The sequence below is a fragment of the Protopterus annectens genome, chromosome 1.part2 (assembly GCF_019279795.1).
Source record: "Protopterus annectens isolate FY-2018-M chromosome 1.part2, PAN1.0, whole genome shotgun sequence".
NCBI classification, from domain to species: domain Eukaryota; kingdom Metazoa; phylum Chordata; order Ceratodontiformes; family Protopteridae; genus Protopterus; species Protopterus annectens.
The window spans coordinates 37,161,149-37,184,606 of record NC_056727.1 but is presented as its reverse complement, the minus strand read 5'-3'; positions in this window follow the sequence as shown (position 1 = coordinate 37,184,606).

Here is a 23,458-nt window from a genome sequence, read left to right as displayed (position 1 = left end):
AAGAAGAAAAAATATCCTTGGAAACACCTGACCAGGCAAAATTCACCTTTCTGCGTCTCTTCAAAGTAAATCCTGCCTGAGACAACTCTTTTCATATCTTTTGATCCAAAAACATTTGGAAGGCTAAACAAGTGCTAAAGCTCTAAAGAACTACAGGACAGAAGAATATATCACACTTATGGGAAATTTTAAACAAATGGATGTGGAATGTGTTCTAAATAACTCTGCCTACTTGCCTGTAAAGAAAACCTCTTTGCTACACTGTAATACTTAAGGTACTGTCTTTTAGTAACTGCCTTTACATTTAAAAGTTACAAAGCTACCTAACACTGTCTGCATAGAGAAATGACTTTAAAGTGCATTTACAGCTTACAAAAAAGAAGTGTTAAATTGCATTTAAAAATGGTATATAACCTTTGATATAATAGTTTAAGTAGTGTAAATATTAGACATAAGTAGTTTCAATTTAAATGTATACTCATTATTCTACTGGCATAATCAATTAATTGCTTTTAAGCATGTCTATGAGCAAGGTACAAAAACATTTCTCTCTCTTTTTTTTTCCTTCCTCTCTGTTTGTTCAGTTAATGGCACTGGTTAATTATTAACATATGAGTTCACAATGATGATTTATATGGCTTTTGACAGTGCAGTGTTAAATGAAGTTTCCAATACATTTAAAGAACCACAGTTAGTTGCTGTTAGCAAGAATAAGGGAAATGTTGTTGAATTTTAAAGTGCTGCCTTCTTTAAATGTTTAAAATGTATAATTGTTATTCTACTGACATAACCATTGAGTTACTTTTAAATGTGTCTATTAGCAAGGTATAAAAACATTTTTTTTTCTTTTCTCTTTAATCTCTGTTTGTTCAAGTAGATGACACTGGTTAATTATTAATATATGAGTACACAATGATGGATCTATATGGCTTTTGCCAGTGCAATGTTAAATGAAGTTCCAATACATTTTAAAGAACCACGGTTAGTTGCTGTTAGTAAGAATAAGGCAAATGTTGTTGAATTTTAAAGTGCTGCCTTCTTTAAATGCTTAAAATGTATAACCATTATTCTACTGGCATAACCATTGAGGTTAGCTTTAAAGGTGTCTATGAGCAAGGTACAAAAACATTTTTCCCCCTGTTTGTTCAATAGATGGCACTGGTTAATAATAATATGAGTTCACAATGATTGCTTGTATGGTTACCCATACATTTTAAAGAACCACAGTTAGTTGCTGTTAGCAAGAATAATGCAAATGTTGTTACATTTTTAAAATGATGTCTTCTTTAAATATACATATATTGTACTTGGTTTTTGAAAATATTGTTTTAACTCTTGAAATGTTAAGAATGATAATATGTTGCTAGTACTACAAAACTTTTTTATAAAAGCTACTTTTCCTTTTCTCTCTATATAATATCTAAGGGCACAATTAATATAATATTTTAAGAAGTCTGAAAATGAATATGCAGTATATAAATAATAAAAAGAGCGGGATGGGCACAGTCTGTTAGCTGATGACTGTTCACATTTGGAACAGTATGGGTATTATTGACATCCCTCTGATATATATATATCTACTCCTTGTTGTTAAAAATAATAGTTTATTTTAGTTTCTTAACTCATACACATTTACAAATACAGAGGGATGGGTGGTTAGACACCTATTAAGAGTTTAGGAGTATAGAAGTCACAACATTTATTCTTAAGATAAATACACTAACAGAAAAAGTTTATAACTGTATTTTTGTGTATCAACTAATAAGAAACTTCAACAATATTAATAAAAAATGATAACCATAGACTCTTGGAATGTTAAAGGGAAGGTAGATAAAAAGAAAAGAAATTTAATCATGCACCTCACATACCAAACTAAGGCTGATATAACTTTCTTGCAAGAAACTCACTTAGATGACCAACTTTGGGTTAGGGAAAGGAAAATAAAATGGGTTAAAACAATAGTTGCTGCAAATTATAGTTCTTTGTCCAGGGGAGTGGCCATTATAGTAAATAAATCCTTCCAAGGAGAGATTACTTCCTATGAAGCTGACTCAAAGGGAAGGTGGGTATTACTTACTACTGAATATCATACTTTGAACAAACCATTAATCTTTATTAATATATATATATATAGCCCCTGCTCAAATCAACAGCTCTTCATTTATGAAATCTTTAATATATTAGCCAAATACCCAAATCATCTGTTTATTGTAGGTGGGGACAGGAATGATTTACTAAATCTAGATAAGGATAGATCACATAATAAAAACAGACAGTCACAATCTGCCACTACAGCACTTGAAGAATTACAAAATACATTTGAACTAGTTGACCCTTATGTTAAATTTCAATATGATAAAACAATATCAAGATGCACTTTCTTTTCAGCCACTCATAAAACTTGGTCCAGGATAGATGCTTTTCTAATTTCCCTTGCTTTCCTTTCTAACAAATTAAATTATACTGTATCACCTAGAACTCTTTCAGATCATTCCAAAATTAGACTTTTAATAAACTTTCAAGCTCATAAACAAAATATTTCCTATTTCAATACCTGGACATTAAATCCTAAAATTATACAAAACCAAGAAACTACACAAGAAATTCAGAATGTGCTAGCCCAACTTCAAATTGATTTTATATCCGATCAAATTCCATATGACATACAATGGGTGGCTACCAAGGCGGTCATCAGGGATATTATTATTCAAATATCTGCATGGCTCAAAAAAAAGTATAACAATCTTAAGAATGAACTAGGGTGTCAAATAAACACTGCTGAACTAGAACTTCAGGAAGAATATTCTAAAGAACTTGAGGAAAAAATAATTGATTGGCAAAAACAATTGCACAAACACTATTTAGAAAATATCTCCTTAGAATTAAGGTCAATATATCAATATTCAGAATGGGCTCAAACACCATCAAAATTCCTAGCTAGACTAATTAACATAAAAAGTGGACCTCCTAGAATCAAAGAATTAAAATATGAAGGACAGGTGCAATATAAAGATCAAGATATAGTGGACAAGATATTTATAAGAAATTAAACATTTTACCCTTATCATCATCTACAGACAGATTTGAGGATTTTATACATAATATAAACTTTCCACAAATTACAGAAGATCAAAGGAAACTCTTAAAATCACCGTTACATTTAAAAGAGATAAAAGCTGCAATAAACAAGCTAAAATTAGGTAAATCCCCTGGGCCTGATGGATACATATTGGATTTGTATAAGCTATTCATGGAACCTATCTCCAAAGTGTTATTAAATGTTTTCAACTATATAATACAATATGGTATAACAGACAAATACTTAAATAACTCCAAGACAGTGTTGATTCCTAAACCGCATTCTGACCCAACAGATCCAGCAAATTATAGACCAATAGCCCTCATAAACACTGATCTTAAGATATTAGCCCATGTTATAGCAAATAGACTTAAGAATATACTGCCCTCTGTTATTTCCCAACAACAAATGGGCTTTATGACAAACAGGCAAACAAGTGACAATGCCCTCCTTTTAGATACCATTGTAAGACTACTTAATAGGGATACATGCCCCAGATATGCCCTTACAGTAGATGCAACTAAAGCTTTTGATAGAGTAAACTTACACTTTCTCTTTAATATACTGCTTTATACCATGTAAGAATTCATTAAAATGATCCAGGTTCTCTATCAGAAAGCTTCTACCACTATACAGGTAAATAAACATAACTAACCCTATACTCTTATCCAATGGTACAAGACAAGGATGTCCTCTTTCGCCATACCTATTTAATCTTTATCTAGAACCCCTCCTTCTGTTTATTTCACAAAAAAAAACTTTCATCATATTCCCAGAATCCACAATACAAATCGTATATACTCTGCCTTTGCTGATGACTTAAATATATACTTCCAACTCCCCATTACTGACCTCCCAAAAATACTTAAAGTTATTGATGAGTTCTCGGTAGTTTCAAATTATAATTTAAATTTAAACAAGTAATACATATTTCCCCTCAGTCCTATAGGGCATAAAGAATTGTACTTTCCTATGAGTGAGATCAAAATAAATTACCAGATAAAATATCTAGGAATAATATTTACTTCAGACTTCAAAGATATTATAAACAATAACCTACTAACTACATGGACTAGTATTCAAAACGATATGGATAGATGGAAGAACATTAATATGTCTCTATTGTCAAAAGCTAGTGTTGTCATGATGAATTTTCTACCAAGAATTCTCTTTCAATTAAATGCTACCTTTTCAAATATTCCACAAAACTTCTTCCTTGCCATAGAAAAAGCTATATCAAGATCCTTATGGTATCCCAAATCTACCAGATTTAAATATGCAAAACTTGTACTCGCCAAAGATAAGGGGGGGTTGGGGTTACCTGATTTTAAGCTTTACTATAGTATAATTACTGTATACAGACTAATACAAATAATAAACTATGACTCATATATAAATACTTGGACACCCCAGTGGACCAAAATCTGGTATGAACAATTGAAATCCCTTGGCTGTAATATTAAATCCTTACCATTCTTGAATTTAAACCTGGCTAGCATATACACGAAGAATTTACACCCACTAATTAAAAACATGATTCTTACAACACAGAAACTATTTAAATAATTGCAATTAGCTGACACTTTTGCCCTTATACAACCGTTACACATAAATCCTAATTTACTAATAAATAATAAACTAGTAAATCTAACAAACTACCCCCAGTAAAAGATTACACAATATATGATATATATCAATGGAAAGACTCTAACACGGGGCAAATGAGACTTGAACTCAAACTTCGTATGAAGTATAGTATTCTCCTTAACCAGCTTCATCATCTTATAAATTCTAAAGGGTCTATATTATATCCTCGAACGCTTAAAAAAGCGAACGCTGATTGATCAAACTTATTTTTGCGAAACTGCAAAATATCAAAGCAGCAGGAACTCTAATTTTTTCCTAGGGAAAGAATTTGGTTGTCCATTTCTGTTGCTTTGGTATTTTCAGTGTTATGGTGGAAAGTTACCAGTCGGATTCAGGTAAATGTGCGATTGTGTGGATATGAGTGTTAGGGTGATTTAGGTGAGTTAGGGTTAGGGCTCAGGTTAGGTGTGTGTGCGATTGAGTGGACATGAGGGTTAGGGCGGATTTAAGTGAGTTAGGGTTAGGGAGCGAGTGAGGTGAGTGTGCGTTAGTGATGGACCTTAGGGTTAGGGTTTGGGTTAAGGTAAGTGGGTAGTTAGTGGTGTGTGCATAGTTTAGTGTAGGGTTAGGTATCAGATTTTAGGTGTATGTGTGTGGATTTCTGTTTGTTTGGTGTGCTTGTGTTGTGTGTATGTGTTTTGGATCAGCGATTTTTTTCCCTGGGAAAAAAATTGCTGATCTGACATTTCGAGATTGCAAGCTTTCACTTAAATTAGGTCGATCAATCAGCATTTGCTTTTTTTAAGCGTTCGATGATATAATATAGACCCAATGCTAAATTCTCACAAATACACACTGACTTACAGAACATAGATTTAGTTAAATTAATACTGGAAAATCTTGTGATTAAAGGGAAAACAATTTCTAGGACTTACAAAATTGTAATGAGTGCAAGACATCAGAATTCTTTATTATTTTCAAACTATTGGCAAATGAAAAATCAATCACTGACTGAAGAAAATAAGAAACTAGCCATTGAAAATACGATCAAATTAATTCCTTTCAAGAAGCTGTTATATACACAAATTATGGTAAATAACAATCTATATTATACCTTATCTAAATTAAATAAATTCAATCCTAACTTTTCGCCTATATGTCCCCATTGTCCGGATCAAGCAGCTGATATTTTACATGTCATGTGGAACTGTGCAAAGATGTACAACTTATGGTGTTCCTTGAGAGTAAGATTAGAGAAGATGGGATATGAAAAAATCAACCCTTACTTGGGAGACAGTTATATTGTGCATTAATATCAATCAACTCCCAAAAATATTAAAACATGTCTTTATTACTATGTGTGCCCTTATTAAATTCTTTATTACAAAGAATTGGAATGTCATGTCAGCAATTACATGGGAAAATTTTAGCAATCTTGCTATCAAATATATCTCATCTCACAAATTAATTTATTCAAAAACAAAAAACAAATGTTATTATCAAAAATATTGGGGTTACTTGCTAGATATAATTCTTGACAAATACAATTTGCCTACAAATTGTCATGAAAAGCTAACCTTTAAATAAGAAATTAATGTAGTATAACCAGTCTTTCTTGCATCTTCTCCCTTTTCTTAGTATATGTGTAACTAGATATTTTCCCTAAACATACAAATAAATGGTCAAATTTCTATTTTTACTTTATATATAGACTATCCCCTTTCTAACTATCCTTTATGAGACCAAATGAACATAAGAATTATCATACTTTACATGATGATGTAGTGACTTCTTGTGTATATATTGTGTGTGTATATATATATATATATATATATATATATATATATATATATATATATATATATATATATATATATGTATAATTTTCTTTGAACGAGATTGTTATTGTTGTCTCTTTTCTTTAGAAAGGTATTTGTATTGTTTATTTGTGTTTTTGAGTTACCATATTGTTGTTATTATTTGAAAAAAGAAAATTGAAATAAAAAGATTTTGGAAAAAAAAAATAATACAACCTCTAGAGAAAGGGAAGCATTACGGCAACTACAAGACAATGATAAGATCAATATTAGACCTGCTGATAAAGGTGGTGCCACAGTGGTTATAAATTCTTGATTTTACCAGGAGAGGATGTTGCAGCTTCTTAGTGAAGACTCCACATATGGCAAAATTACTCAAAAACATGTCTATAGACTTATTCTGAATGTGAAAGGGAGACTACACATTTTGTATGAGTTGCACAAAATATCAGCGAATCTATATAATGCCTTAATAGTTACACATCCACTGATACCAATCATCAATGGCCTTCCTAAGGTTCATAAAGTACCTGATAATCCACCAATGCACACAACAGTATCTGGAAATGGTTGGATTACTGAGATCATTTCCATGCATATTGATCAGCAATTAAAGCAGATACTATTTTCAGCACCAACGGTTATTAAAGATACTAGGGATTTTTTTGTATTCCCTGACTGAATATAGCAACACTCTAGAAGGAGAACTACATTGTATCATGGTTACTTTGGATGTTATTAGCCTGTTTACAGTTATTCCTAATGGTTTTGGCATCAAATCAGTCAAAGATTTTCTTATCTCCATCAATGTTTTTGATTTTGATAAAATTGACCTTACTGGCATCCAGCTGGAATTAGTCCTGAACAATAATTTCTTTATTTTTTGACAAGACATTAATTGGGAGAGATGGGGTATGGTTATGGGCAGTCCCTGTGCCAACACATATGCCAGTTTAGTGTTGGCCAACTGGGAAGCAGCTACCATTTTCAATGATAACCCCTTCTCTACTTGGCTGAAATTTTATAAGAGATTTGTGGATGGCATCTATCTTTTATGGGATGGTACTGTTGAGCAATTCATGAATTTGTAGCCTATATGGAAACCACAACCAACTTCCTTAAATTCTCTCTGAAATTCTTCTCTTCTACAATAGACTTTCTTGATGTGAGGTTGACCATTAATAACCACGGTGAAATGATTACTAGTATGTATAATAAGCAAAGCTTGATAAGCAATTTATTACATTGCAATAGCATGCATCCACCTCACACTTTTTTAGTGTGATTAAGAATCAATTCCTTTGTGTAACTAGACTTCATACAGAGGAAATTCATTACAATGCAGCTATCAACACTGCCTCTAACAGACTTATGAAAAGAGGTTATAAGCCAGCTGAGAGGGAACATGAGAATAATTCTACTCAGCTGATCAGAGATACATCTGGTAGACCCTTTTTAGGGGTAGATTCCAAAACCAGAATGTTACCAGAGACACTCGACCTGAATTATACAACAGATGTATTATGACCTACTCTAGTGATATTGGATATATATGAAATATTATTAGATCCAATTGGAAGATTCTTGAGTCGGACACTAAACCTCGAGATATCGTAGGTGATAAACCTTATTTCAGTTTTAAGAGGAATCCCAATTTGAAACAGTTGCTCTGCTATAAGAACAGGCCTTTATTTGAAAATGACAGGAAAGGCACATTCCCCTGTACTATGTGCATTTCTTGTGAGCATATATTTAACAGGAATGAGTTCATCCATCCTACACAGAATAAGAAGTATCAATAACATGCATGTGAGGATTGTAGAATGAGTCATTTTGTATATATTGCTATACATGCTTCTTGCAGCTCTTTTTATGTGGGCAAGACTAAGATTATTTAAACAAACAAATAAGAAGTACAAAACAATTTAACCCCAACAAATTTATCAGCTCCCTAAACCATTGCAATTGGCTACCACTGAAACATCTTCTCCTGGAAGATGCTATCCATCATTTCAACAAAACCTTCCTCTAAATACTAAACACGCACGCTCCTATCAGAACCATACATGTAAAATCTAGCTAACAAAAGAAACTAGGTCACTATTAATTGCAAGAGATAAAGCATGGAATTAGTGGTACAAAACTAAAACTAATACTTCCAAACAAAGCTATCAAGAGCTCAGAAACAAGGCTAAAAACAGTTCAAACAAGATAAAACAAAATATTACACCAAAATCCAAACAAAATGCCATAGAAATCCTCAAATATTCTGGTCACCAATAAAAAAATACTTCAACCAGGTAAACCAACTACCCCACAACCCACCCACTCAAATAAAATAGACAACATAGCTACCCAATTCATAGGTTCATAGGTTCATAGATTATTACTAGGCTAACTGCCCTTGTGGGTCATTTTAAGCCTAGCCACCTATCCCATGTGAGAATCAAACCCTGTACCTTGTGTTTGCAAGGTAAACACCTTAACCATTATGCCAACCTCCCACCCTTTTTACAAAAGCTTGGCTCGAGGGCTGACTTTCAATAGATCGCAGCTTTTTGCTGCTCTGCTACGTACGAAACCCTGACCCAGAAACAGGTCGTCTATGAATGATTTAGCACCCGGTTCCCCACGAACATGCGGTGCACTGCTGGAGAGAGGCGGCCCCCTTCCGTCCGCGCTCTGACCCAGTGACGAGCGGCGCTCCTCGCCGGCCTTGCGGCCGGCTATCCCTGGCCAACCGGAGATCCACGGCGCTGCGGTATCGTTACGTTTAGGCGGGATTCTGACTTAGAAGCGTTCAGTCATAATCCCACAGATGGTAGCTTCGCACCATTGGCTCCTCAGCCAAGCACATACACCAAATGTCTGAACCTGTGGTTCCTCTCGTACTGAGCAGGATTACTATCGCAACAACACATCATCAGTAGGGTAAAACTAACCTGTCTCACGACGGTCAACAAATACTTTACCAATTCAATAATAGCCCTATCCAAACAACAACCAACCCCTACTATACTAGGCAGACTAGCTCTCAATGAAACTGGAACTACCTTCTCTATTTATCCAGTCTCAAGTAAAACCATAACAAAAATGCTCACTAAATTGAAACCTACAACACTAGCTGCTGACAATTTACCACCTCAATATCTAAAAATAGCAGCCAAAGCAATAGCATACCCAGTCACCATATTGATAAACAGATCCATAGCTGAACAGAAAATCCCAGCCTTATGGAAAATATCCCATGTAATCCCCCTCCACAAAGGCGGTGATATACTGACCTAACCGGCTACTGACCTATTGCTATCTTATGACCACTGTCCAAAATACTAGAGAGAATTGTCCACACACAACTCATGCACTACCTTCACAACATAATAAATCAACACAGAAATAATCACAAATATGTATCCTCTATTTTCTTAGATCTATCAAAAGCCTTCGATCTGTTGTCCTACAGCAAACGTCTTTCCACTCTTTCTTCATTAAACTTTTGTCAGTCCTCACTTAACTGGTTACAAGATTACTTAAGCAAGCAGTACTATGGCAAGAAGAACCCTCACCCCTATTACCTACCACCACAGGTGTTCTCAAGAAGTCTAAACTAGGTCCTCTCCTATTCTCATTGTTCACAAATAATCTCTATACATCCATCCCACAGGCATCCCTAATTCAGTATACAGATGATTCCACAGTGTTCTGTGCTGCCCCCACCATTCCAGAACTACAAGTCTCACCCAAAGCTCATTTCTTGCAATTGAAAAAAACAGCTAACAAACTTCCAATTGATCTTAAACCCCAACAAAACAAAACTCATGACATTTCATCCCACCAAAGCCACAGCAACCCCCTCCACATTCACTACTGAATCTGCTAACAAGACTATAATCTCACCCACTGCCCATACAAAACTGTTAGGAGTAGAAATCGACAATAACATGAGATTTGATTTCCATATAGCTCAAATCATTAAAAAAGTCCACAAAAAATAGGTACTCTGTATTGGAATAAACTATGCTTTACAAACAATACCAAAGCCACCATAGCACAAATGCACTTAATCTCCACCCTCATGTATGCATCACCAATTCTCATCAACCTTCGGAAATCTGAACTCACAAAACTCGAAACATGCTACAACAAAATCGCAAGATTCACAGCCAACTCAAACTCCAAATTACATCACTCTACATCACTCAGACAGCTTATATGGCTAGAGTTTCATCAACTATTATGTTATAACCAACTAGCTATGGCACATAAAACTATTCTGTGACAAAGAAAAGACCCCTGTACTGCAAAATTTACTACAACCATACTCCTGCACCAGAACATTACATTCTAATAATAAATCCCTAATAAAAGTCTCCACTGCTAATGATCAGGCCGGGGAATGTCCTTTCTCCAACTGTATAGCTAAAGTCTGGAATACTGTACCTACTAATATAATAGCTAGCTCAAATCCACTGCAATTTAAAACTTTACTAAAAACCCACCTAACCAAAAACTGGATATGTCCATGTAGGGCTCCTGATTAATCCAGTATTTTACCTAAGTTTAATTTAAAAGAGAGTCTCTCTTAGTAGTCATACACAAAATGTATGACATAAACAATACCTTGAATTACAATTTAGTAGTATATTTCTAACTGCACTAAGAGTTCTATATACTAGATTTTTTAATCTTGTCTTGTATCATAATTTAGTATAATGTTTCTAAGTACACTGTGTCCTACATTCTATATTTCTACTTATGTCTTACTGTGATGATTATAATCTAGTGTGCATTTGCTGTATTGATCTACTGTACTTGCTTTATGTAATATTTGCTGTACATTGTATGTGGAGCTTTTCTCCCCGGGCCTCCACTGAAAAAGGAATTGCATCCATTCGGACTTTCCTGGTTAACAAATGTTAAATAAAATAAAAAATAAATATCAAAGCATCTGAGTGACATTTGGTTGTGTGATCATAAAAATCCATTATTTAAACACATAATCTATGTATCTATGTACCTATGTAACAGTACAACGGTCACTGTTTCAAGGTTATGGTGCTTCAAGTCCTTTTTGAGGGACCACATGATGGAGATAACTTTAAGGACAGAACAAACCAAAGTGAGATGGATTATTCGGATGAGAGCAGACAAAGTACCAGGACTAATGTGGCTGTTCCTTTGAAACCAGCCCTGAAAGACTACAGAATTCATTGATTTTTATTAATTTTTTATTCATTTTTATGTTTGTATTCTGGGTTTAGGGATTTAGTTCTTCTCTGTTTATATGTGCTAGAGCTTTTTAAGGAGGCCATGCTTATAGTGGCCTGATTCAGTTATGGCTGACCTATGCACTTCACAGCCTATTGATTTATTATTTTATTTTATGATCCATATATTCAAGGCTTGCATTTTCCTCACAACATCTTTTTAACAGCTTTGTAGAGCCTATATTTTATATGAGCTCATGATCAATGTTACACTACTTGAGCTTTGTATGTGATGCTTAGCTGTACTTGTTTAATATTCAGTAGTTAATGTTTTATCTTGCCCTACAAGATGGTATACATGTGATCTCATGGTTGATAAGCAGATGTCTTTTTGAGTGGTTTCTGCCTCTAGATGCTATGTGTTACTGGTTGTCTTTCACTTAATCTAATGGTGAAAGTTTGGAACTTGTGTTTGCATGGCTTTTACATTTATTTTCTAATGATTTATTCTTCTATATATTTTTGCACATCTATTAGATTGTAATTTAAGATAGTAATTTATGTAGCTATTGAAGTTTGTTAAATTTTGTGTTCTAGTTTAGGGATAGGTCATGCAATGTAAGAATATAACATGGTTTTATTTTTTTGATTGGGTCTTGTACATGCACAGCATCTGTGACTGGCTGTTGATTGACCAGTTGCATTTGGAGGCTGCTTTAGGATTGATCAGTTGCATTTGGAGGCTGCTTTAGCCACGGTGTCTGTATTTTTATGACTTAAGCCTTGTATAATTCCTGTAATTTGGGGAATTTATAAGTCACTTTACAATTATCTTCTGATGTGGATCATTTGTTTTCATATGATATGATGAGTAGTGTTATGCATCATATGTATCTGATCTCACAGGTGCTAACTAGTTGTAATGTCATATAACTTATATTTTGTTTTGCTTTATATGACATTTCATTTGTGGACTGTATTGTTGATAGATGTCCTGTAATTGGATCCTACTTTCAAGTGGTATGTGGCATTGTTTCTTTTGATTATATCAGATGGTGAAGGTCTGTTGGTCATATTGGTTTGTCTATTGCTATATTTATTTACCTCCATATATTTTGTACACCTGACATAGAATGTATGTTAAGATATTAATTTAGGTCTTACACACTATGGATACAGTATATGAAGTTCGCTGATGCCTTGTTTATCGCAGTGCAAGCTTGCATTCCTTCTCCATCTTATGATTTGATCTTGTGCTTGAATCATGTTTACGGTTGCTCTTTGACAGTTTTACTTTGTTTCAGTTTGCTCGTTATTATTTACACACTTTATACTAGATGTATATATTTAAATTTACTACATTCGTGTAGTCAGCCATCCTTATAGACTAAATGCCTTTGGATTGGATCTTGCATTCAACTGATGTATATGACTGGCTGTTATTCAACCAACCAAAGAGTGTTGGCTTTTCACCTTGCATTTTATGTCATATGTTTTTAAATGCTCATTTAAATTTATATCAGTCTTTATATAAATTTATATTAGTTTTTATATACTTTTTATCAGGGTATTTGTATGCTTGCATCATTAGAACAGGAATTAAATGCTTCTATTTTATTTTCCTGATCACTTAAGTAGCTTAGACTTACATTACCTTTTTTGTGCTTTTTGATTGGACTGTGATTCTATATAATATTTATGATTAGTCGTTGATCAACCAATCAAACACGCAAAGTGTCTTTAGTTACATCTTTCAGTTTTCATGATTGCTAAATGTTTTACATCTATGTTCTTATATATTTTTAGAATGAGAATACACTATGAATATTTTTCATAGTGAGAATATATACAGACATGTAGTTTGACATGATTTGCAATCTTTGGTGGCATTCGACACATTGCGGCAGTAGGTTGTTAGTTATTGCTGTTTTACTTCAGGATATAGGAGCTGGAGGATTTACTGGTTTTAGTTGAGATGTGATGTACTTTTTCATTGGCTGAATAACTGAATGGGTGTAGAAATTGACAAAAACCTACAGTTTGATGTTCACATTTCACAAACCATCAAAAGAGTCCATAAAAAATGGGAACACTATACAGACACAAAAACTTTCTCTCAAAACAAGCAAGGATCTCCCTAGCCCAAACCCATCTATTGTCCATTCTAATGTATGTGGCACCAATACTTACCCATATTAGAAAACATGATCTTGATAGACTTGTGACATGTTACAACAAAATTGCCAAGTTCGCTAATAACTGCACCTTCAGAACCCATCACTGTAAGGCTCTAAAGGAACTACAATAGCTAGAATTTCCCCAGCTACTCAATTACCATCAACTAATCAGTGCCTACAATATTGTGAGACATCCCGATAAAGCCCCAGCACTAAGTCACCTACTCACACCCTACAAATCAAATTGTCCCCTTCACTCCACTGACAAATCACTCCTTTCTATCTCTAAGGCTAACAACACTGCAGGTAAAGCACTATTCTCCCATAACGTAGCTAAATCTTGGAATAACCTTCCCCCTGCTTTATCATCTGCCTCCACTATTACGCTGTTCAAAAACTCACTTAAATTACACAATGATTTCCTGGCTATGTCCATGCATTACCTAACCTTCACTGTTTCTACCACCCCAGATAGCTTCATATCCAATTATTCCTACTGTAAGTTTTCTACAGTATCAGGAATTTTATTTTATGCTCAAGTTTCTAATAGTTATACTAGCTCATGCTAAACTTACACTAATTAATTTCTAAGTAGTCTCTGTCTGTCTCTATAGTCAGTTATAACACTTATCTAGTGTCAATTTCTGTTTCTGTATCAAAGTTGCATTTTTTATATAGTGTCAATTTTTTTTTTGTATCAAAAGTTGCATTTTTATCTATTGTCAATTTATTGCTTCTGTATAGATGATCATATTGTTATCATATTGTTCAACTATTTGTTTTTCTGTACTGAATATGGAGATTTTCACCTCAGGCCTCCTCTGTAAATGGACATGTGTCCATTCGGACTATCCCAGTAAACAAATGTAAAATAAAACAAAAATAAATAAAGCTGCTCCTTGGTCATTGAAATGTTTAAATTTTGTTCAATTGTGTGTTTTGTTAGATCTGAAGAAGGACCAGTCGGGTCCAAAAGTGCTTATCTGTTTTATTTATTTTAGTCTTCACAATAAAGTATAGTTTTACCCTCATCTTGGTGGACTCATGGAGTTTTTCCATTTTATATATATATATATATATATATATATATATATATATATATATATATGTATTACATAATGACTGGCACATCCTCATGCACAACCTGCTTACTTGTGGGGATACTCACATTCCTTAATTGCAGGGAGATGCATGCCAATGTCAACCTGGACAGAATATGTTCTTCCTCACAGGGTCTGACATACAGAAATGTTGCCATGTTCATGGGCAGTGGCTACTGCCACAGACTGGTTAGACATAAGAAAGGGGTATTATATGGCAACAATGTGACCATTTGTAATCCAATCTGTACTCATGTTGGTGCCACCTCTCCCTGTTATATTTCTGGAATTTTCTGGCATTTGTGTTTTATCAGGTCTTTACTAGATGGCAAACTATAGCATAGTGGTTGCCAAGCACCTGCTGACAGCTGTTTTTAATGTAAATGCATATCTGTCTTTGCTACACCACAGTGGCATTGTGGGTATGCTATTTTGCATAAATGGTAATACTGCCCAAGTCCACATTAAATGTATTTGACATTGCCCCATACAACATGCTCACAGGGCCATCATTCTGACCCTTGATCTTATTATGAGAACATTACCATTCTTCCATCATCCTGCAATGTTGAGCAGTGAACTGGAACTCCAGAAGAACAAGGTGTCTGATAAACTTAATAAACAAAATGAATGACCAAATTGTTCAACTTAGAATATACAACACAATCCAAGCCTCAAACATTCCTGTTTTAATAGTTAAGTACTTTTGTCCTTTACACAAATAGTACTTTATCATGTAAAAGACTTTTTGGTGTCATTCATACAGTGTAGTACCCCCCCCCCACACACACACACACACCTTAAACGTTGGCTATGGCTACACTGCAGCTACACACCTGCAGCTGTACACCTGTAGGAACATTGACCAACAGGGACATTTCAGTTTATCAACCTAGTCAACAGTATCGGCCATTACATATTAACATAGCTAAGAGGTTTATAGTACATCTGAGTGTACTTATATGACTCATCTTCTCAGAATAATAATGTGTTTCTCTAATTTTCACTGTCTGTCTTGGAGATTACACTGATGACACACAAGAAGAAACAGTTTGTTTAAGTCCAATTCGTGGTTGTTTTTTTTTTCATGCTAATAAATGGAATTTCTGTTAAATGTTGGAACTGTACTTTTTGGGTGCTGGATTATTTTGTTACAGATTTCAACTTACTTTAACTCATTACAGCATTATGACACTTATAGGACTTTCAATAGTATATCCTACAAATGCTTCCAAGCATCTAATATAGCTTGTCCATATTTGCATTAATAATAGCAATAACATGCTATATGCTTTTGAACAATTTCAACATAAAGCATATATGACATGCAAACTGCACTATTCTTTGACCTCTGACTAGCACGGTTTAAGAGATATTAAGTATTTATTTATATTGTCATAATATTCATAGTATTTTAAATATCACAACAACCAAGCAACACAGATAGAACTGCAGAGCCAAATATGAAAACTCATCGATGGATAAACAAAATACTGCTGACTGTATATGTGTAGTTTGAGTGGTAACTGAGATGTTGCAGGTTGTTTACAAAGTATTAGAAAACTAATATCTGCTGTGCTTATTATGATTTTTATAATCTAATTTAAGACCTGAAATATAAGGAATATTACCACTATAAAAATTTGTGCAAAACAGCTTGCAGTTTATATTTATTTAATAACCTTTTTGGCTCAGGAGATCAGAGCATTTCTTTGAAATCTGTTGAAATAACCTGATTTTGTCAAAAAGCTATGAAGGTAGACATTGGGCATTAGAGTGCAATCCTCCATAGTTCTACTGGAGTGAAATAGTTAATCTATGCACCTACCCTTAGCGCATGCACCATTTTGTAGTATTATATATATTTATCAACCTATACTATCTCACTGGTGAGATCAGATCATAAACTAATCTCGCTGGAGGTCCTCATCCCGCCCCCACCTGAAACAAAAAAGACCACAGTGAAAAACTTCTCAAAAGCCGACTTCACACTTCTAAAAACTAGTGTGGTCTCCTTTAAGGCCCCTGAGCCAGTGGTAAACATTACTCAAACCGCTGAATCACTTACAAATGCCTTCTACCAGCACCTACAGGACTGCATGGATCAGGCAATCCCAAACAAAACTAAGACTCTTTGTACCAAAGGCAAGCATCCAGTCTGGTGGACCCCAGCCATAAACAAGCTCTACAACAAAAGGAGGAAGCTACTACAAGATAGAGCAAAATCCTTGAAAGGTAAGTCACCTTTGATCATTATAAGTAAAAAACTAAGAGCTCTCATAAAATCATCCAAGGCAAATTTTGAGAGAAAAATCGCCAAGGATTCAAAAGACAATCATAAGGCCTTCTTTAGCTATGTTAGAAACCTAGGAGGAAACTCCCAGATATGCTCAGAATTAGTTCAAAATGATGTAAAGATTACTGAACCTACACACATTGCCAACATACTGGCTGACAGGTTCAGTGCAAACTTCTCCCCCCCCTCCAAAAGGAGAGATATCTATACCAGAGGATTGTAGCCCTCCAAACATCTCCAACGCCCAGGTGAGAACTGCTCTCTCCAAAGCAAAAAACACAGCATCCATGGGACGGGATGGTGTCCCCGGCTGTGTGCTCCATGAACTCAATGAGGAATTAAACCCGCAGTTAGGACAGCTGTTTAATCTTAGCCTCACCTCAGGATACGTACCCAAGGAGTGGCGCGGCGACTGTGGTCCCACTTCACAAGGGCGGTGCCTCCACTGACCCTGGAAATTACCGTCCCATTAGCTTGACAAGCCTTATCTGCAAAGCCATGGAGAGGATCATAATGGAACTCATAAATAAAGACATAGGGAACTTGCAGACTTTGGATCCAACCCAGTTTGGCTTTGTCAAAGGCAGATCATGCCTTTTAAACTTGGTTGACTTTTTCGAGACAGTCACCAAGGCCATTGATGAGGGAAAGGCAGTCCATACAGCCTACCTTGACCTGGCAAAGGCCTTCGACACAATACCCCACTCAGGTATCATCAAAAAACTCAACAGCTTGAATGTAAACCCATACATCACAAGATGGGTTGCAAACTGGCTAAGTGACAGAACCCACAGGGTCAGAGTTGCTGGAGCCATGTCAGACTCAAAGCCTGTCACAAGTGGTGTCCCACAGGGCTCAGTCCTGGGTCCACTCTTGTTCGGCATCTACTTTTCTGAAGTACAAGCAAACACAGGAGGGTTATGGCTGACAAAGTTTGCAGATGACTGCAAACTGGGCGCCATAGTCGAAAACACATCTGACACAGATATCCTTCAGAAGGGCCTCACAGAAATGGATAACTGGTGCCAGAGCCATGGCCTAAAGTTAAATGCCAAGAAATGCATAGTCATACCCTTCGGGAAAAACAAGGTTACCCCTAGCTACCATATAGGTGGCAATCCACTGAGCACAGAAGAAGTCATCAGGGATCTGGGGACCCAGGTTGACAGTAGCCTTTCGTTTGACACTCATGTTGCTAAGTAGTTAGGAAAACCTTCTACATTGCCCACCTGATCATGAAGGGATTCACATCTAGATCAAGGGAGGTCATCGCCCCTGTACTCATCACTCATTAGACCTATGATTGAGTACAATGCCCCATTCGGAATGTATCTGACCAGACACCTGCAGCAGCTGGAAAGGCCCCAAAAGTTCCTCACCAAAAGGATAAAGGGTCTCAAAAATATGTCTTATGCTGCCCGACTGAAAGAACTCCAGCTCTATTCAGTCTCATACCGCTTGCTCAGAGGTGACCTGTGCCTGACATATAAGGCCATGTCAAACCCTGATTTGATGAATATGCTTCACCTCAAAAATCTAGATCCCTCAGAACCACAAGGGCGGAGACTTAAACCTTGACACGGTTATTAATAGAACATGCTGGAGGGACAGATTCATCACCCAGAGACTCCTATGCTGTGGAACAAAATCCCGGTACATGTGAGGCAGAGCACCTCGCTGGCCTTGTTCAAGAGGAATCTTGACCAATGGATGGGGGATCACAGATATACCCCAGGGATTACTTCAGTGTCACTGCTTGACAGAGGCACAGCAAAATAATAGGCATAGTTTTATTCAAACTAAAGGGGTGGCGAAAGCCAAATAACTATGGGCTAGGCTTATAAATGCCCTTGGGCAGATAGCCTAGTATGAACCTATGAACCTATGAACCTATAAAAGAATTGATATGACTTTAAGATGCTGGAATTAACTGGCAGAAACTGGAATGAGACTGGAATGAATGTCTTTAACTTGTAACTACCAAAACTTTGCTGAACAGGTGCCAGTCTCTGCTTTATGTTCCAATTTGTCTTGTACATTTCAGAATAAAGTCTGCAAACACTGTAGTTTGGTTAAAAATGCTTTATTATGTATATTGGAGTTATATGTCAACAATATCCTAATACTGTCTCCAATAACAGTGCTGATAAACTGAAATAGTCCTCTGCATTTATATTTTTTATATTCCTTTCTTCCTGAATAGTCTAATTAATATTCTGGAATGCTAGATATGTGACCTGATGTCTGTACTCATATCTAAGTGCCTGTACTGCTTCTGAAGATTGCAGACATGAGTTTTTGCCTATCAATCCAAAACAAACTAACTTAACTAACTGTCTAACATATCTCCTCCTAATAATACCAAAGTCCTATAAGTTTCTACACACCTCTTTAGCCTTTGTTCCCAAGCTTTGTAGCATACAAACAAAATGTGATTGTACTCAAATATACAGCACAGTCTGTTCGTCTCCATGTTTTTGACTGAAAGCTATTTTCACTAATTGAAAGGCCTTCACTGAAACTGTATGCAAACTGTGAAGCCTGCTTTAATATGGCTGAATTTCTAGGTGTATGCAAAGAGAATACTGTATTTTTGTACATTTAAATGACACCTGATATAACAACTCCTGTTGAAGATACCTGAACAAACACAGGTATCTTATTTCTGAAGTTACTTTAGAATATGAAATAACAATTGTCTCTGCAATTACTAAAATGGGATTTAATTATATAATTAATTTGTAATGATCACTGCATTTGCTTGTCCTTGTGCTTATATTGAAAAAGTGCATTTTGCATCCCATTGTCTGTTCTACTTGATATAACTTCATTATCAGAATTGGAACTGTTGGATAAAGTAGTGTATTTTTACACTCTAGTAAACATTTGTTTTTGCATCAAAAGCGAATTTTCCACTTAGTGCATTGGGAAGTAGCTTGTTCTGTTCAAGTTGGGGAAACACGAGATTTCTGAACATAGTTTTATTGGCTGGAGGGATTATTAAACAGCTTATTTATTATTGATTATTTATTATTTATTAGCTTTTTAGTGTCTCTATAAATTCTATACAATCAGGTATCCATATCTTTAAATTTGTTTGTGATAGCATTTTAATCCAAATACTCCCATACTGTTCTTTTACATTAGGAGGACTGGGATTATTCAACTATTGGCAGTAGGTGTTTACCTGGTCTATCTGAGCTGGGAAACACACAAAGGGCTCTAAGTTTTTATGTATTTATTTATTTTATTATATTTTTTTTTTTTGCACTTCTCTGCATTTGATTTGTACTGTTCTGGTACCTAGATAGCACAGAGTAGATTCAGACCTGCTAAATCTAGCCTGTTACTGATACACTTGAGTACTAAACCAGACATCTTATATTAAGAAGGGCTCCCCTGCACCCTTGTGGTAGAAAAGTGTGGATCCAGCCTTGTCTGAGCTGTGGCTTGCTGGAAGAAGATTGATTGTATGCTTTCCTATTGGTAGATTACCTTAAAAGTGTTTAATTTTGACTGTATTTATACCTCACATCTGCATGGGTTTGCACTCCATTAACCAGAGCTGCTCTACATTTGGCATCCTTTGTCAGAGGTTTAGAGTGTTACTTCTTTAATCCAAAGCATCCAAAACAAAAAAAAAAAAAAAAAAACAAGAGAAATTGTATATTTTGTGATTCCTCTGCATATTTTTAACAGTATTTTAACAAATTGCTGCATCATTTCAGTTTTTTTTGTTTTACTGTTTGAGAATGCTTCATTCGCTGCACTTGATTCTCACTGTTCTGATACCTAGATAGCATAGATTAGATTCTGACCTGCTGAGTCTAATCTGTCATTGATACACTTGAGCACTAAACCAGCCATTTTACATTAAGAAGGGTTCCTCTGCACCCTTGTGGCAGAAGAGTGTGGATCCAGCCTCGTCTGTGCTGGGGCTTGCTGGAAGAGGGTTCATTGTGTGCTTTCTTATTGGTAGATTAGCTCAAAAGTGTTTTCATTTTGCCTGTATTTGAGCCTTGTGTTTACACAGTGCAGCACACTATGTAATAGGGGTTAATGGTGCCCTGTATAGATGCAAATGCCTTGAAACTCATATTTTCCCTAGACATCTGTCAGTGGAACCCTCCCAAGCTTCCCTACTGCACTACTGGCAACTCAGTTGCACACTGAGCAGTATTGCCACACTTATCATGCATAGCCTTCAATAGAACAAGCACCGTTGTTAGATCTACCACACAAACTGGTCAAACTAACTCTCTCCCTTTCCTAATAGTACATACAGTAAAAACCTGCTATAATAATCAGGCAGTTTCCCATAATTGCATTGGCCAGCCTGACTGACATGGGCATCCTGAGTCAATATAGTAATTGCCTCATGTATACTGACAACAACTTACTTTTAAAACAAATACCCTATGTGAGAGATGTAATTACACAATGAAATTGGAATCAGTTCTCTCAAGTAACAACAAAGCAGACATCAGATTGTCAGCATACACACTTCATCTCTCACACAAAATGAGGTCATGACACATAAACCCACATTCATGGAGTAACTCATAGAAGCCTACCAAAAAATGAGAGACCTCCCCAAACATAAACCACTTGCACATACTGCTATGCAAATAGAAATTACTAGACATAACAACACATACACCAGTGTCTTAGCAAATAAGCCCATAAGGCAAAAAAAAAACTCAAAATCTAATGTCTTGATGATAGATGACTCCATAGTAAGCCACACAGATATATCCCTCACCAGACTGGACAAGGCAAAGGTCACGGTCAGCTGTGGTGCCAGGATCTGTCAAATCACACATGCACTCAAGTCTGCTATGACTCTTTCATAGTCCACGTTGCCGTGAATGACTTGAAACATAATTGAACTCTCAGATTATGTGTCCCTAGCCCTAAGCAGCATTCTAACTTCACCCATGTTGATGCCACAATATAAATAAAAATGATTGACTTCAACAATTGGCTTAGTTTGGTGTCAGTCCAGGGGGAAACAGTATCAGTCAGCCTGGGAAGATATGGTCGACAGGCCTTGCTGCTTTGCCAGAGATGTTTTGCACCTATGTCCTCTAAGCTTTCAATACAGGTAAAAGTGCATGCCTCCCCCATAATGCCTTTTTTAGGCAATGTCAAAACAACAACATTTCTGACATAACAAAATCCACTCAATACGTGCTTAAGGTTCTGCTACTTAATGCTAGGAGTTTAAACATGAAGCATTCCTCAACTTGGAAGATACTGACATCTCTACAGTCACTGAGACATGGTTCAAGACTGCAGAGAGCATCTCCACCATGCAAGGCTACAATGTCTTCCACATGTTTAGACCTCAAAATGAGTGTGAAAGAGCCAAAGGTGGAAGTGTTTCCACCTTCATTAAAGCCAGGTACACCTCAAGACTGATCAAGCAGTATGACTATCTCAAACTGCTCCATGTCTAATTAACTATAGGCAAAATAACCTGCCACATCATTGCTAGCTATAAGTCCCCCAACATGAACCAAGAAAAGCACACCACCTAACTGGGCTTTCTGAAGTCACTTGCAATGCACCCCAACACCTTAGTCATGGGAGATTTCAACTATCCTTCCATCGCACTGGGTGTCATACATGAACACGAACATGCTCGGCCAGAGGTTCCTGGACTTTGTCCATACAAATGCTCTGGAACAGATAATGTACACCCCCACAAGGGGTTCAAATATTCAAGTCATAGTACTCACCAACATGGGGGGTGGTGATTGCACTCCCCCCTGTGTGATGTCTTCCCTAGTAAGCTCAAACCACAAATCAGTCTTGTTCGAAGTAACTACTGAAACTGTCACCACCACATGAGCAAAAAAAGTAAAAAAAACTTTTCCAAGCAAACTACAGCCTACTAAGCAATGGTATGAAATGTTTTATAACCCCTCCCCTGCAATCACAAACAACAGTGACTCTTATGCAAAGTTGTACACAAATACCCTGTATAAACACTTAAGGAACTTAAGGAACTGTATAGACTCAGCTGTACCTAACCGGATTAAAACCAGGCCCTCCCAAAAAAACAAGCCACCTTGGTGGACCTCAAGTACAAACATGTTGGGAGGGTGGCCTAATGGTTAAGGTGTTTGCCTTACAAACACAAGGTGCAGGGTTTGAGTCTCACAGGGGATAATTGGCTAGGCTTACAATGGC